Source organism: Leucopleurus acutus (assembly GCF_964270905.1).
Source record: "Leucopleurus acutus genome assembly, chromosome: 4".
Taxonomy (NCBI): domain Eukaryota; kingdom Metazoa; phylum Chordata; class Mammalia; order Artiodactyla; family Delphinidae; genus Leucopleurus; species Leucopleurus acutus.
Window position 1 is genome coordinate 26032126 of NC_139146.1, and position 13223 is coordinate 26045348.

The window sequence follows — 13223 nt, forward strand, 5'->3', positions numbered from 1 at the left end:
TCTTTGACCTTCCTAAATCCTATTGCTTGGCAACAACTTCTGACAACAATTTATGTATTGGAAAGTATCCTTTGACTAATAATTTTTTCCTCATACTTGTACTGACATTAAAAATATGGGAACATTTTCTTTTGGGGGATGTTATAGTGGACACGCACTTCAGTAGTTAGAATCCATTACCTCCTTCACCTTCCACAGTGAATCCTAATATTATTTAGTTACCTGCATCTCAGCCATGTAGCGTAAGTGCCTCTTAGAAAGTGGACCTGGTAGTTCTAAAGCTAATCCCACTCCCATTTTTAGTTTTTGGCTCAGAGACAGGCATGCACAACATTCAGAATCCTGAGATTCTTACAGTGATTTGCAGGGAGTTTGTAGAAAAGATCCTCTTCACTATTCTGGAAGACTTTCAGGAAGCCACTCTCTCTTACATTTGCTATGAACAAATAGGCATGTGTCTTCCATTGCAATTGTCAGCCATTCTAGGGATTGATATTAGAAGGAACATGACAATGGGGGTCATGGCAGAGAGACAGAAGGACACTGAGGCTTGAGAACCTTCTTAGAGTGCTAGATCTATCAAACTCAAAGCCTGCCTCTCTTTGGATTTTCAGTTGCATTAGTTAACACCTTCTCCTACCATGTAATCCAGCCTCAACTGGTTTTCCGTTTACATTTTTTTTTTATTTAATTACTCCCAAATCATCTTAGATGACATATATGGTCATAAAATATACTGTGTAAGCCTGGCTGCGGTGTGCAACATGTGACCAGCAAACTTTTCCAAACTGGGATACATAAGAAATACTCTTGCTGTTGAGTCAATAATGTTTGCTGGTTGGACCCATCAACAATTTTGACCCTTATTTAAGTATAGTTGATTTATGATGTTAGTTTCAGATATAGAAGATAGTGATTCAATAGTTTTATAGATTTATACTCCATTTAAAGTTATAAAATATTGGCTATATTTTCTGTGCTTTATAATGTATCCTCGTAGCTTATTTATGTATTTTATACATAGTAGTTTCTTAATCCCCTGCCTCTATCTTCTTCCTCCCCCCTTCCCTCTCTCCACTGGTAACCACTAGCTTGTTCTCTATATCTGTAAGTCTGCTTCTGTTTTATTATATTCACTCATTTCATATTTTAGATTCCATGTATAAGTGATAACATACAGTATTTGTCTTTCTTTGTTTGACTTATTTCACTAAGCATAATACCCTCCAGGTCCTTCCATGTTGTTGCAAATGGCAAAATTTCATTCTTCTTTATGGTTGAGTAATATTCCATTGTTTTTATATATACCACAGCTTCTTTATCCATTCATCTGTTGATGAACACTTAAGCTGCTTCATATCTTAGCTATTATAAATAATCCTGCATGTTATTATTATAAATAATAATGAACGTTAGGGTGCATGATCTTTTTGAATTAATGTCTTCATTTTCTTCTGAAATTACCCAGGAATGTAATTTCTAGATCATATGGTAGTTCTGTTTTTTACTTGTTTGAGGAAACTCCATACTGTTTGCCATAGTGGCTATACCAATTTACATTCCCACCAACAATGTACCAGGGTTCCATTTTCTCCATATCTTCACCAACATTTCTTATTTGTGGTCTTTTTGGTGGTAGCCATTCTGACAGGTGTGAGGTGGTCACTCATTGTGGTTTTGATTTGCATTTCTGATGATTAGCCATTCTAAGCATCTTTTTCATGTGCCTGTTAGCCATCTATATGCCTTCTTTGGAAAAATTTCTATTCAGATCTCCTGTTCATTTTTTGATTGGGTTGTTGGTTTTTGGTATTGAGTTGTATGACCTGTTTATATATTTTGGATACTAACCCCTTGATGGTCATTTCATTTGCAAATATTTTCTCCCATTTACTAGATTGTCCTTTCCTTCTGCTGATGGTTCCCTTTGCTGTGCAAAAGCTTTTAAGTTTAATTAGGTCTCATTTGTTTATGTTTGCTTTTGTTTTCTTTGCCTTAGGACACAGACCCATAAAAATATTGCTATGATTTATGTCAAAGAGTGTTCTGCCTATGTTTTCTTCTAGGAGGTTTCATGGTTTCCAGTCTTAGATTTAGGTCTCTAGTCCATTTTGAGTTTTTGTATATGGTGTGAGAAAATATTCTAATTGCATTATTTTACATGCAGCTGTGCAGTTTTCCAAGCACCACTTATTGAAGAGACTGTTCTTTCCCCATTATATATTCTTGCAATATTCTTGCAAAACATTCTTGCAATGTTTCGTTATAGATTAACTGGCCATAAGTGCATGGGTTTATTAGTGGGCTCTTTATTCTGTTCCATTGATCTATGTGTCTGGTTTTGTGCCAGTAACATACTGTTTTTTTTTTTGTTGTTTGTTTGTTTGTTCGTTTTTGCGGTACGCAGGCCTCTCACTGTTGTGGCCTCTCCCGTTGCGGAGCACAGGCTCTGGACGCGCAGGTTTAGCAGCCATAGCTCACAGGCCCAGCTGCTCTGCGGCATGTGGGATCCTCCCGGACCGGGGCACGAACCCGCGTCCCCTGCATTGGCAGGCGGACTCACAACCACTGCACCACCAGGGAAGCCCAACATACTGTTTTGATTACTGTAGCTTTGTAGAATAGTCTGAAGTCAGGGAGTGTGAGACCTCCAGCTTTGTTCTTTTATCTCAAGATTGCTTTGGCTATTCGGTTGACCCCATTTTTTAATTTTATAAATGGTCAGACACCTATAAATGGTCTGAATAAATAAACCACTTAAAATTATATCATAGTTTGTCCATCTGTTGTTGTTTTCCAGCATTACACACCGAGACTTCACCTATCTTGGAAAACATTTCTTCTTAGCTATACTGACTCAAATTTATTCAAGTAATAATGGCATTCTGATGTCATACAAGCTTAGTATATTATTATATAATAATACCTTGACAGTATTATGATTCACTGTTGGTGTGCCTGTCTTAACATTCATATTGAGAATGACTTAGCAGTCACTAATAACTGATAATGCTCAGAATGTTGTGTACAGTTTGAACACAAGCACTCCCCTGGATAACATAAATTTGCTTTAGAGATTAAGGCCATATTGGCACCATTCTTCATCTACCAGACCCTTAAAAGTGTTTTAATCTTCTTTTTCCTGTTTGTATTATATAACAAAAATAGCCCCCAAATTCTAATTAGCTGGATAATATTGTTTTACTTCTTATATCAATTTTTGCCTATGTCTACTGGAGGCAATTGTTTCATTGTACAGAATTCGGTTTCACAGAATCATTATAACTACACTGAAGGAAGTTTAGAAATCAATGTAATCCCAGTACTCATTGCAGGTATTTTACTCATTCACTTTTTCATATGCCTATATCTACATGCATAAAGCTTTATCCATAGTCATATGGTTGGAAAATACACAATTTTGTTCCCTGATGATTCCAACCAACACATATCCTATGACCTTTAACTTCTAGAGAAACATCACAAACTGCTAATTGTGATCATCTCTGCAGAAGTCTCACTGGATGTCTGATGGTGGAAAAGTCATTTGCTTTATACTCTACATGATAATTTTATAAATTAGTGGATTAGGGGTTATGTTTACTTCTTTATTTTATATTTCCTATATTTTTCTAATAAAAAAATAAGATACAGCACAGTAAGCTGTGAACAGTGCTAACCAGAAAAACAAACGAGAACTAAACATATATGCTCCACCTTGACATAAGAACTTCATGCAAATCTTTTAAATGATCTATAAAATATTCAAGTGGTTGAATATACTAGATTTTCATCAATAAGTTCTTAGCTGATGAACATACAAGTTGCTTAAATTCTTTTCATTATTCTATTTAGCACTATATTGAAGATGTTTTTACATAAAGCATTTGTCTTATTTTGATAAATTGGGAGTGTAAATTCCCAGAGGAATGATTATTGCATTTGAAAAATTGTGTGTCACTTATCACAAGTTTTCAAATTAATTTCCAGAAGTGTTGAATCAGCTTACATTGCTATCAGCAATATAAAGTTTTATTGCAACATTTGCAAAAAAGTATATACATATATATAGCAATAAATATTTATGGGATCTCTTTGCCTACCAGTCTTAATTTTCATGTTTCTTTGCTTGTTTATCCATTTATTCTTTTAACAAATATTGAATGAATATCAACTATATGTCAGATACTGATATTCACGGTGAGAAAATATCAGAAATGATCCTTGTCTTCTTAACTTCCTGTCACAATCCTAGGAAGAAAATATTTTTATCCCCAGGTTTGAAGAAAAGAAAAAAGAAGCTCAGACAGGCTAAAAATTTATTAAAAATCACACAGTAGTTGAAAGCTCTAGGGCTCTAGGATTCAAATCTAAACAAGTCAGACACCAAAGCCTATGTTCTTTTTAGCCAACCTGGCCATTATTGAGTACTATTACTCTAGAAGTTTCTATTATTTTTGCTGATTTAATGAGTAAATTTCATACCTTGCTATGTTTACCTTCAGTTTTTAATATAGAACGAGATTGAAAAATTTTTTCTCTTTACTAATTGTATTCATGTGACAATTGTTTGCTCTTGTGCTTTAGTCATTTGTAACTACTGTTATTTTGATGATTTTCTTAGTAACCTACAGAATCTGTAGATCAAGGTATAGAAAAATTATTAGTTTTTGGTAATATTTGCTTAATGCAAATTTTAAATTTTTATGGTTTGCTTTTAAACTTTAGTTATGAGTTACAAATTCAGATTAATTTAACACATTGTACTTTATATTTATTGATGTGAAAAAAACAAGGGCATTAAGGAAAAAGAGGCAGTCTTACAAGGTGTGAGGATGTTTCTTTCGTACTCAGCACTCTTGTTTTGACGATGTAACTGTATTTATGATTCATATAATGAATCAAAGAACCTACTAATGGAGAATCTTGATTGATCAGTAATTGTTTGAAATGCAAATTGGCTTTTTAAACATCATTCTAATTTGAAGTGAATGTTTTGATGGGATGTTTTAGAGTTTTCTAATCCCAACCTTCAGAAACTATAATCCTTGCCCATATTTCCTGTTAATATTTTGCTTTTATCATCAGTGGTTGTATGTACATTTGCCCCCAATAAATGCTATCATATGACTCCATATAATGTTTTAGCATTTGGTTTTATCATTATAATTTAGTCAATGGAGCTATTTACTTTTCTCATGAGTCATGTTTCCTTCATACATTTATTAATATGCCTTATAAGCTAACACTACCATTCATGTCTCTGATTAATTACCAGAAGGTTTTTTTTTTTACAGTACGCGGGCCTCTCACTGCTGTGGCCTCTCCCGTTGCGCAGCACAGGCTCCGGACGCGCAGGCTCAGCGGCCATGGCTCACGGGCCCAGCCACTCCGCGGCATGTGGGATCTTCCCGGACCATGGCACGAACCCGTGTTCCCTGCATCAGCAGGCGGACTCTCAACCACTGCGCCACCAGGGAAGCCCTACCAGAAGGTTTTTTGATGGTGAATTGAAATCCGTTAGAAGAATTTTCTAGAAATAAGCTTAATATTATTTTCCAGCTTACATAAGGGACTGTAAGTACAAATTAATAAAATATCACACAAAACTGTATTAGTGATGATAATATTAATGGCTTATAATGACATAAGTAGAGAAACTTAAGGGCTGTTTCTGCTACTGCTGTTATGGCTACTAGCTACCATTTACTGAGCACTTAGTGCTACATACTAGCTAAGTACTTTACCTTTTATTATTATTATTTAGTTTTCACAATTCTCACATGTATATAATGATTAAAATGGAGATTTTTTTCTAATTATGAAAGGGTTAAGTATTTGATGCAGGTCATATAGCTAGTGAGTGGGCAGAGAGTATGGATTTGAATCAAGTTCTAAACTTATCTGAGCATGGAATACTAATTTCAGAAACACCTCTTTATAATTCTTGGGACAGTTGTGTTCCCCAGAACAGTCTAAAAATATCACTTTAGGTGTTCTGGACTTGATCAGACTTTAGAAGTATCAGTAGTTCAAATAAGACTCATGAGACAAATATAGAGAAATCAGAATGTGAATTTCATCAATGGACAATGCTAAGTATAAGTGCTAACAGAATTAAACACTTAAAATTTTTCAAACAGTGGATTCCCCCCCTGTAAGTAAGTTATAGGAAAAGTAGCATTACAGAGAATTTCTGCATGTTGAAAGAAAAATTACAACAGGGAAAGTTGATTATTTGAAATGAATATTTAAAAGCATCAGGCCAATGTATCTTTTCCCACAAAATACATATCTGCCACTAGACTGAGTAACTCAAATTCTTGGACTAGGGATCCCCTTTCTTTGGACAGTTCTTAGATGTGAATGACTAATGTTTGCCTCTGTGATCATGTCTTCTATAATGCCATGACTGAAACCAACTTTTCTTTGACAGACACTATTTCTTTAAATCTGTTAGACTTTCAACAAAAATATAACAAGCATGAAGAAGAACTTGTCTCCTTGATATTATTTTGTATATTTTCATTTTATGTTGATTTACATAGAGAAATTTTGTTTACAAGGTGAATGGGTGAGAAGGTAGCTTGGGATGGGCCCCAAGGCTATCCCAACTATCAGGTGCTACCAATAATATAATAGGTACTCATAAACATTATGTTATAATGAATAAACAAGTGAATTAGGGAATAAACGGGTTTCTCCTTTGATGTCCTGAAAATTCCTTGTTTTATTGAGGAAAAAAGGAAATGTAAATTAATTCTTTGTATAACCCCTTCTGTGTTGCTTTCATTATCAACATCATATAAAATTCTGATACCCCAAGACCTGTCTGGTACTTCTTTGTGTCTGACGATTTTATTTTATTTTTGCACCTTGAATAATAGATCGCTCTGTGCTTTAATATAGTGAGTTCCCTTTGATTTCAACTGCACAATGCTTAGGACGTATTTTTTGGCTTTATCTCCTGCTCAGAGTAGATGGCTATAAAACAGAGCTTACACTTTCTAAACTCTAGCAGAGCAAAATCCCTACGCACATTTATTCACTCTGTCACAAATTTCAAGATTTCAACTTTCCCTGTTTATTGTGCCCACTCCTACAAATTCCCCTACCACCACCACTCACTCCCATCATGAATTCATAGTTTTTAGAGTCTTCTGCTACAAAAAAAAAAGCACTATCGAGAGTGAGAAAGATCAGCAAGCAATGAAAGCATTTGACTTTGATGTTCATTTTGTCTCTTGTTAACTAGGAAAGTGAAAAGAAATAGAAGGAGATGAGTAGAAATAATGTGCCTGTAGGATGACAGGGATGGACGATTGTTCCCTAAAGTGAGTTTTTATCAATTTAACCTTAATGATAATCCCTATAGTCACATTAGTTGTGACTTTGTTTGCTGAAAGTAAGGGAATTTAACAGGGAAAAGGTGGACTTTATGAGTCAGCAGGTTTTGATCTTTGCGTGAAAGAGAAAGAAAAAAAGTATAAATGGGCTCAAAATGGGAAGTCAGAGAAGGACTCAGAATAGGAAAAGGGACACAACAAAACAAACTAGACAATTTAGCCGACTTGCCAAATTCACAGGTCTTGCACTCTGGAAAATGCCTGGGAGCTTTCAGGAGAGGTATGGAAGTCAGCTAGTTTTAGTGCTTACCTGGGTCTCTTTCTCCAAGTTAGTCTAACTGCCACCCAATTTTTATTCATCCTCCATGAGAAGAGGAGGGGAGGAGAGAAAAGCACAGAGAGGAGGAAGAGATAGATAGCTATGTCCCTCACTTGCTTTTTCCTTTTTAGAGTTAGCAACATATAATTCCTGGGATTTCCCTATTAACAGAACACATTCTGTGTGAACACCCAGCGTTGTCCATGATGCTTCTACCACTGCCACTGAACAGCTGGATGTCCTAATTCACTAGGCATTTGAGTACCTGCTGTACCAGGATGCTTACGTGGCTTGTTTTTCCTTTCATAGGAGTGGCTTTGCTGCACCAAACACATTCTCACTTTATGCCCTTTAGATGCATTGAAGATAGGAAAAGTTACAGTTTGGGCAGGGCAGTGGTAATACTTTTTAATTTTAAAACAGCTATAAATACCTTTTATGTTTATTTTGGTTAGCTGAATATTTTTATATTTTATTGCTCTATAATTCTTTTATCATGTATATCTATTTATGTGTGTAATACACATGTATGTGTGTGTATACATGTATATATATACACACATACATGTATATATATATGCATATATATATGTATATATATATATCCTTTTCAAGATGTAGTTGTATCTACATTTTCCAACTAATTAGTGAATGAACCACTTGCTATAGGCTACATATACCCAGAGGGGATCAATGACAGCTCTTAATGCTTTTTACATCTGAAGTATCCATCAGAATCTATATTTGAGAAATATCTAAATGATGAAAAATCCAGTCTACTAGAGAAATTGCAGTAGCACTGTGAGTGCAATGAAATTAACTTGAATGAAAGACTAGAGACTAAAATACAGAGTCAGTGTCTGCATATTTAAATACAGGTTTGGCTGGCTATCTCCTAAAATTGCTTTCTTTACTATCCCTCCCTCACACCATTATTTTTTAATCAAAGTAAGGCAGCTTAAATATTTAAGCTCACTATTCAACTGTTCATAGTTGTACAGATATTAGTAGCATGAATTCAGAAAATATCATCAAAATTAAGTACCCTACTTTTTTATTAACTACTTTGCAAAGTAACAATCGCCCTTGTTGCTAATATGTAACTTGTTAGATGATACTTTACTGACATCTTAATTTTCTAGTAGAAGAGGATTACACAGAGACATGGATAGAAGTAAAGGTTAAAACTTTTTATGCTTTGTTTTTCATTCTTTTATCCTTAATACACTCACCTGCTCAATGTCCCCACATATATCTCTTCAAGAGTGCCATCTGCTGTTTTTAACTAAGGGAGCCAAAATTTTACTAATATTTTGTGTTCTTTGATACAAACTATCACTGAGCTTATTTGAGAACTTTAAATCTAGCTGCTCTCTTGTTTCAGAAACCATTATACAAGTTTTAGAAGTCTCAGAATGAAGGAAGCCCTGCAATTTCACCATCACCTAAATGTTTAATTAACATTCATTTGAACTAAAATTTATGCAAAATAATGAGCATTCTTAATATTAAATAGTGAAAACAGAGTCTTACTTTCCCCCAGGAGAGTGAGCTTGACATTATTTCTGATGCTGAATAAAGAAAAGATTAGATGCTACAAGCTGAAAGGATTTGCTATGAGATCATATAAAGTTGGGTTTCTTCTCTGGCATAATTGTCTTCCTTTTCACTTATTATTGTTTAATTCAAATAGATGGATATCCACTATATTTTTATAATGTGTTTAGTTGGGAATGGGAGGACAGCAAGAAGACTAAGACATCAGGCTTAATCCAGAGGTGATGATAATGTAACTGATTTCCCTCATCACCAGCCCCTTAAATAGATCCCTTTGAATCTCATTCTTTTTTCACTTACTGTCCTTTCTTCATAGAGAACATGACTTTTTAAGAAACATCTGCTGAACAGTTTCTAAAAATTTAGTTTGGTTTCTGTGATAGGTCTTTTTAGGGGTCTGCATTGCTTCAAGAGTGTTGTTTGATACTCCCTTTATCTTGTTCTATAAAAATTGTTATAAGTCTAGACATTTGGTCATTTTCTCATATTTAGACCTGGTATTTTTCAAAAGGATCATGAATTTGAACTTCCCTGCTCTCTTTCGACTGGAAACATGTCAAAGCCCCTTTTCTGACCTGTAATTGGATGAAGGGATGGACCAGAACCTATGATTGCCCTTAGACAGCAAAATCATTCGACATTATTTCAAACTGATAATCTGTAAATACTTCTTCCATACTTATTTAATAAGAAGAACATTGGTGCCGACAAATAGGTTTTATAAATCAAAACCATAATACTAATAAGAACTATTATTACCACTTCCGCTTTGGTAGATGAAGGATTGGATTACGTTTCCATGTTCTAACTAGAATTCTCTGTGGAGCCCTAGCTGCGCTGTTACTGCTTTCTTGTTGTTTTAACACTCCTCATAGACTGACTGGCACACCGCGCAGTGGTTTGACTGGCCTTACACTTCATCCAACTCTGGTTGATAGCAGCTGAGTGTTAACAGGATCCCATCTGGAGAGACCTGAGACACGTGACTGCTTACTCTCTGTAAAGTCAGACAGGGGAAATATGTGAAAAGCCATTAAGATGCAGAATTCAATGCTCTCCATCTTCTTCTGGTTCTTAGGATAAAATGTAACCATTTCAGTTGAAGACAATTTCCCACTTACCAATCAATATAGCTGGTCTACCCTAACTTGCCTATTTTTTTTAAGACTCCTTCACCTATTTTTCTACCCTATCACTATTGATCTTCCTCAAGAATCTCATTCTTTAGCCAAACTGTGATCTCTCAACTTCCTGACCTTGCCTATGAATAGATGAGGCATAAATGGGAGATTGGGAAGAAAAGAGAAGAATAACCTATGTTAAAGAAAAAAATATTCCATGACACTTTTAAAGATAGTAAGACAGACCTTATTCAGGACCATCATGGTAGATATAGGGAACATTGTGATGGGGTTTTACAGCTGGAGAGAGAGATGGGCTCAACTCTGAATACAGCACGGACAAGTGGGAATTTTTAGACAAGGAGCTGGATGGAGGTCAGTGGATGGAAAATTACTATGAGGAAATATCAGGAGTAAGGGGGCCTCTATCTAAGCCTACCTAACATGATTCCTGCTTAAGACAGGACAGGATGATCAGGTATTGAGGGTGGGGAGTTCTGGTTCAACTGACTTAACAGGGAATGACAGATGAGAGAGGGAGAGAGAGAGAATGAGTGAGAGTGAGAGTGAGAGTGAGAGTGAGAGTGAGAGTGAGAGTGAGAGAGAGAGAGAGAGAGAGAGAGAGAGAGAGAGAGAGAGAGAGAGAGAGAGAGCTGAGTCCTGTATAAAGGGACCTTAATGGGGCAAGAGCTAAGTGCTCTGTGGTGATCTAGCGTGAAGATCCCCATATAACCCTAGGCCCACTTTATATTGACTCTAGAAATAATGAAAAAGTGGTTAGGAAATATCTCAGAATATCTATGGTGAATTCCTCATTAAGTTTGCTGCTGTACCCATGTATTCTCTCTTATCCTGCTTCTATTATGCTATTCCCTCACTCTGGAAAGACCTGCCTAACAACTCTGTCAAAATTCTGCTCAGTGTTTAAGGTTTGTCTCAGATATTATCTCATTTATGAAATAGATAATTTCAAGTGGGTAAGATCATTTTCCCCTAAATGTTCCTAAGCACTCTCTACTAGGTACTAGAAGATAGAAATATTTTTAAAATTTAGTCTTCCCTCAAGTAATGTATAATTAAGGATCAGTGGAGATATAGCTGCCTTTAATTTTCTTTCTTGTTCTAAATTAAAAAAACATTAAAAATTATAACCATTTCTATGGTGATTTTTTGTTTTTTGTTTTTTTTTGCGGTACACGGGCCTCTCACTGTTGTGGCCTCTCCCGTTGCGGAGCACAGGCTCCGGACGCGCAGGCTCAGCGGCCATGGCTCACGGGCCCAGCCGCTCTGCGGCATGTGGGATCTTCCCGGACCAGGGCACGAACCCGTGTGCCCTGCAGTGGCAGGCAGACTCTCAACCACTGACCACCAGGGAAGCCCTCTATGGTGTTTTTACTTTGTTAAAATGCTTTCACAAATATTATCTTATCAAATGTGAACAACAATTCTGTAAAGTTAGATAGATGCTATTGTTCTTTAGTCTTGTCTTTGTTATAGATGAAAAACTGCAGATCAGAAAGGATAAATGCATAGGTGAGAATAGATTTCAGGTGGTCTCTGTTACATCATCTGTTCTCTAATAAGCTGTAGGAGAGAAAATAAGTTTTCCAAGACCCTTGTAGCGTCCCTGCCTAGGTCTGAAAGTTAAACTGATAAAGACATATTAACAGGAGAAAGGCATACAAATTCATTTAATAAGTTTTACATGACACGGGAGGAGTCTTCATAAGAAAATGAAGTCCTAAAGAAATGGTTAAGCATGAGTGTTTTTATGCTAGTTTTGACAGATGGTGGAAAGTCATGGAAAAATATGATAGGACCAAGAGTAAGCGCTAAGGAAACTGGGGGAAGCTTAGCAAGGCCTGTTTATTCTGATTCTTCTTGGTATCCCTCCATCTTGGAGATAAGGATGCTCCTTTCCTCTGAGTGTAGGGAGGGCAACTCTACCTTGAGTGTCTTATAACCTGTTTCAGGGAGAAGGGCAGGAGAAGGTCAGAGTGTTCTTCCTGTTTCTGCCATTTTCTCAAACTCTCTTCAGCTTAAAATAATCAACTCCATTAAAGCAATATCTGCATTTAAAATAAGCTTGGTCTATTATAATGCATAACACTCAACCGTTTACTCGAACTTACTTTTGTATGATATGTTTCCCAGTATGTAATCTAAAAAATGGTCGAAGTAAAGTTCAAAAGAAAGCTTCCTTAAGGAACAAATCCAACTTCCTTAAGGAACAAATCCAAAAATTACAAGTTAAAATTAATAGATATTTAGTAAATACTAGTTTCATTTGATCACATCTTGCTTTATGCATTCAGATTTTAAAGAAGAAAAACATATACCATCACTTTTAGTCTGTGGATACAGTAATTAAGGGGGCATTAAAACAAGACTAGAAAGTTTTATATGGCACACATTGTGATACAGATGAAGGTATAAGGTATTTATTAGGGATCAATAACCTTCAAAGAAAAGGAAGGAACAAGGACTGGCAGACACAGAAGACACCTGGGAGGCAAGTCAGCCACAGCTGTGCAAAACCAGCAGGAAGCTCTTACCAACTATTGACAAATGCATTAGGGTATAAGATTTAAACCTCCAAATATAAGGCAGATGGAGAGACTAGATAAGAAAGTAAGAGCCCACTATATGCTATGTGCAAGAGATACAGTTTACCTATGAAAACATAGACACCTCAAAAGTAAAAAGGTTGGAAAAAGATATACCAGTATAAACATTGTTCATAAAGATGATGGTGTGGACATATTAACATCAAAAAGAGTAGGCTGTAGGACACAGAGTGATACCAGAGATAAAGTAGGACATTTCATAATGATAAAAAAGGCCAATTCGTTAGAAAGATATAATAGCCATCATACCAGA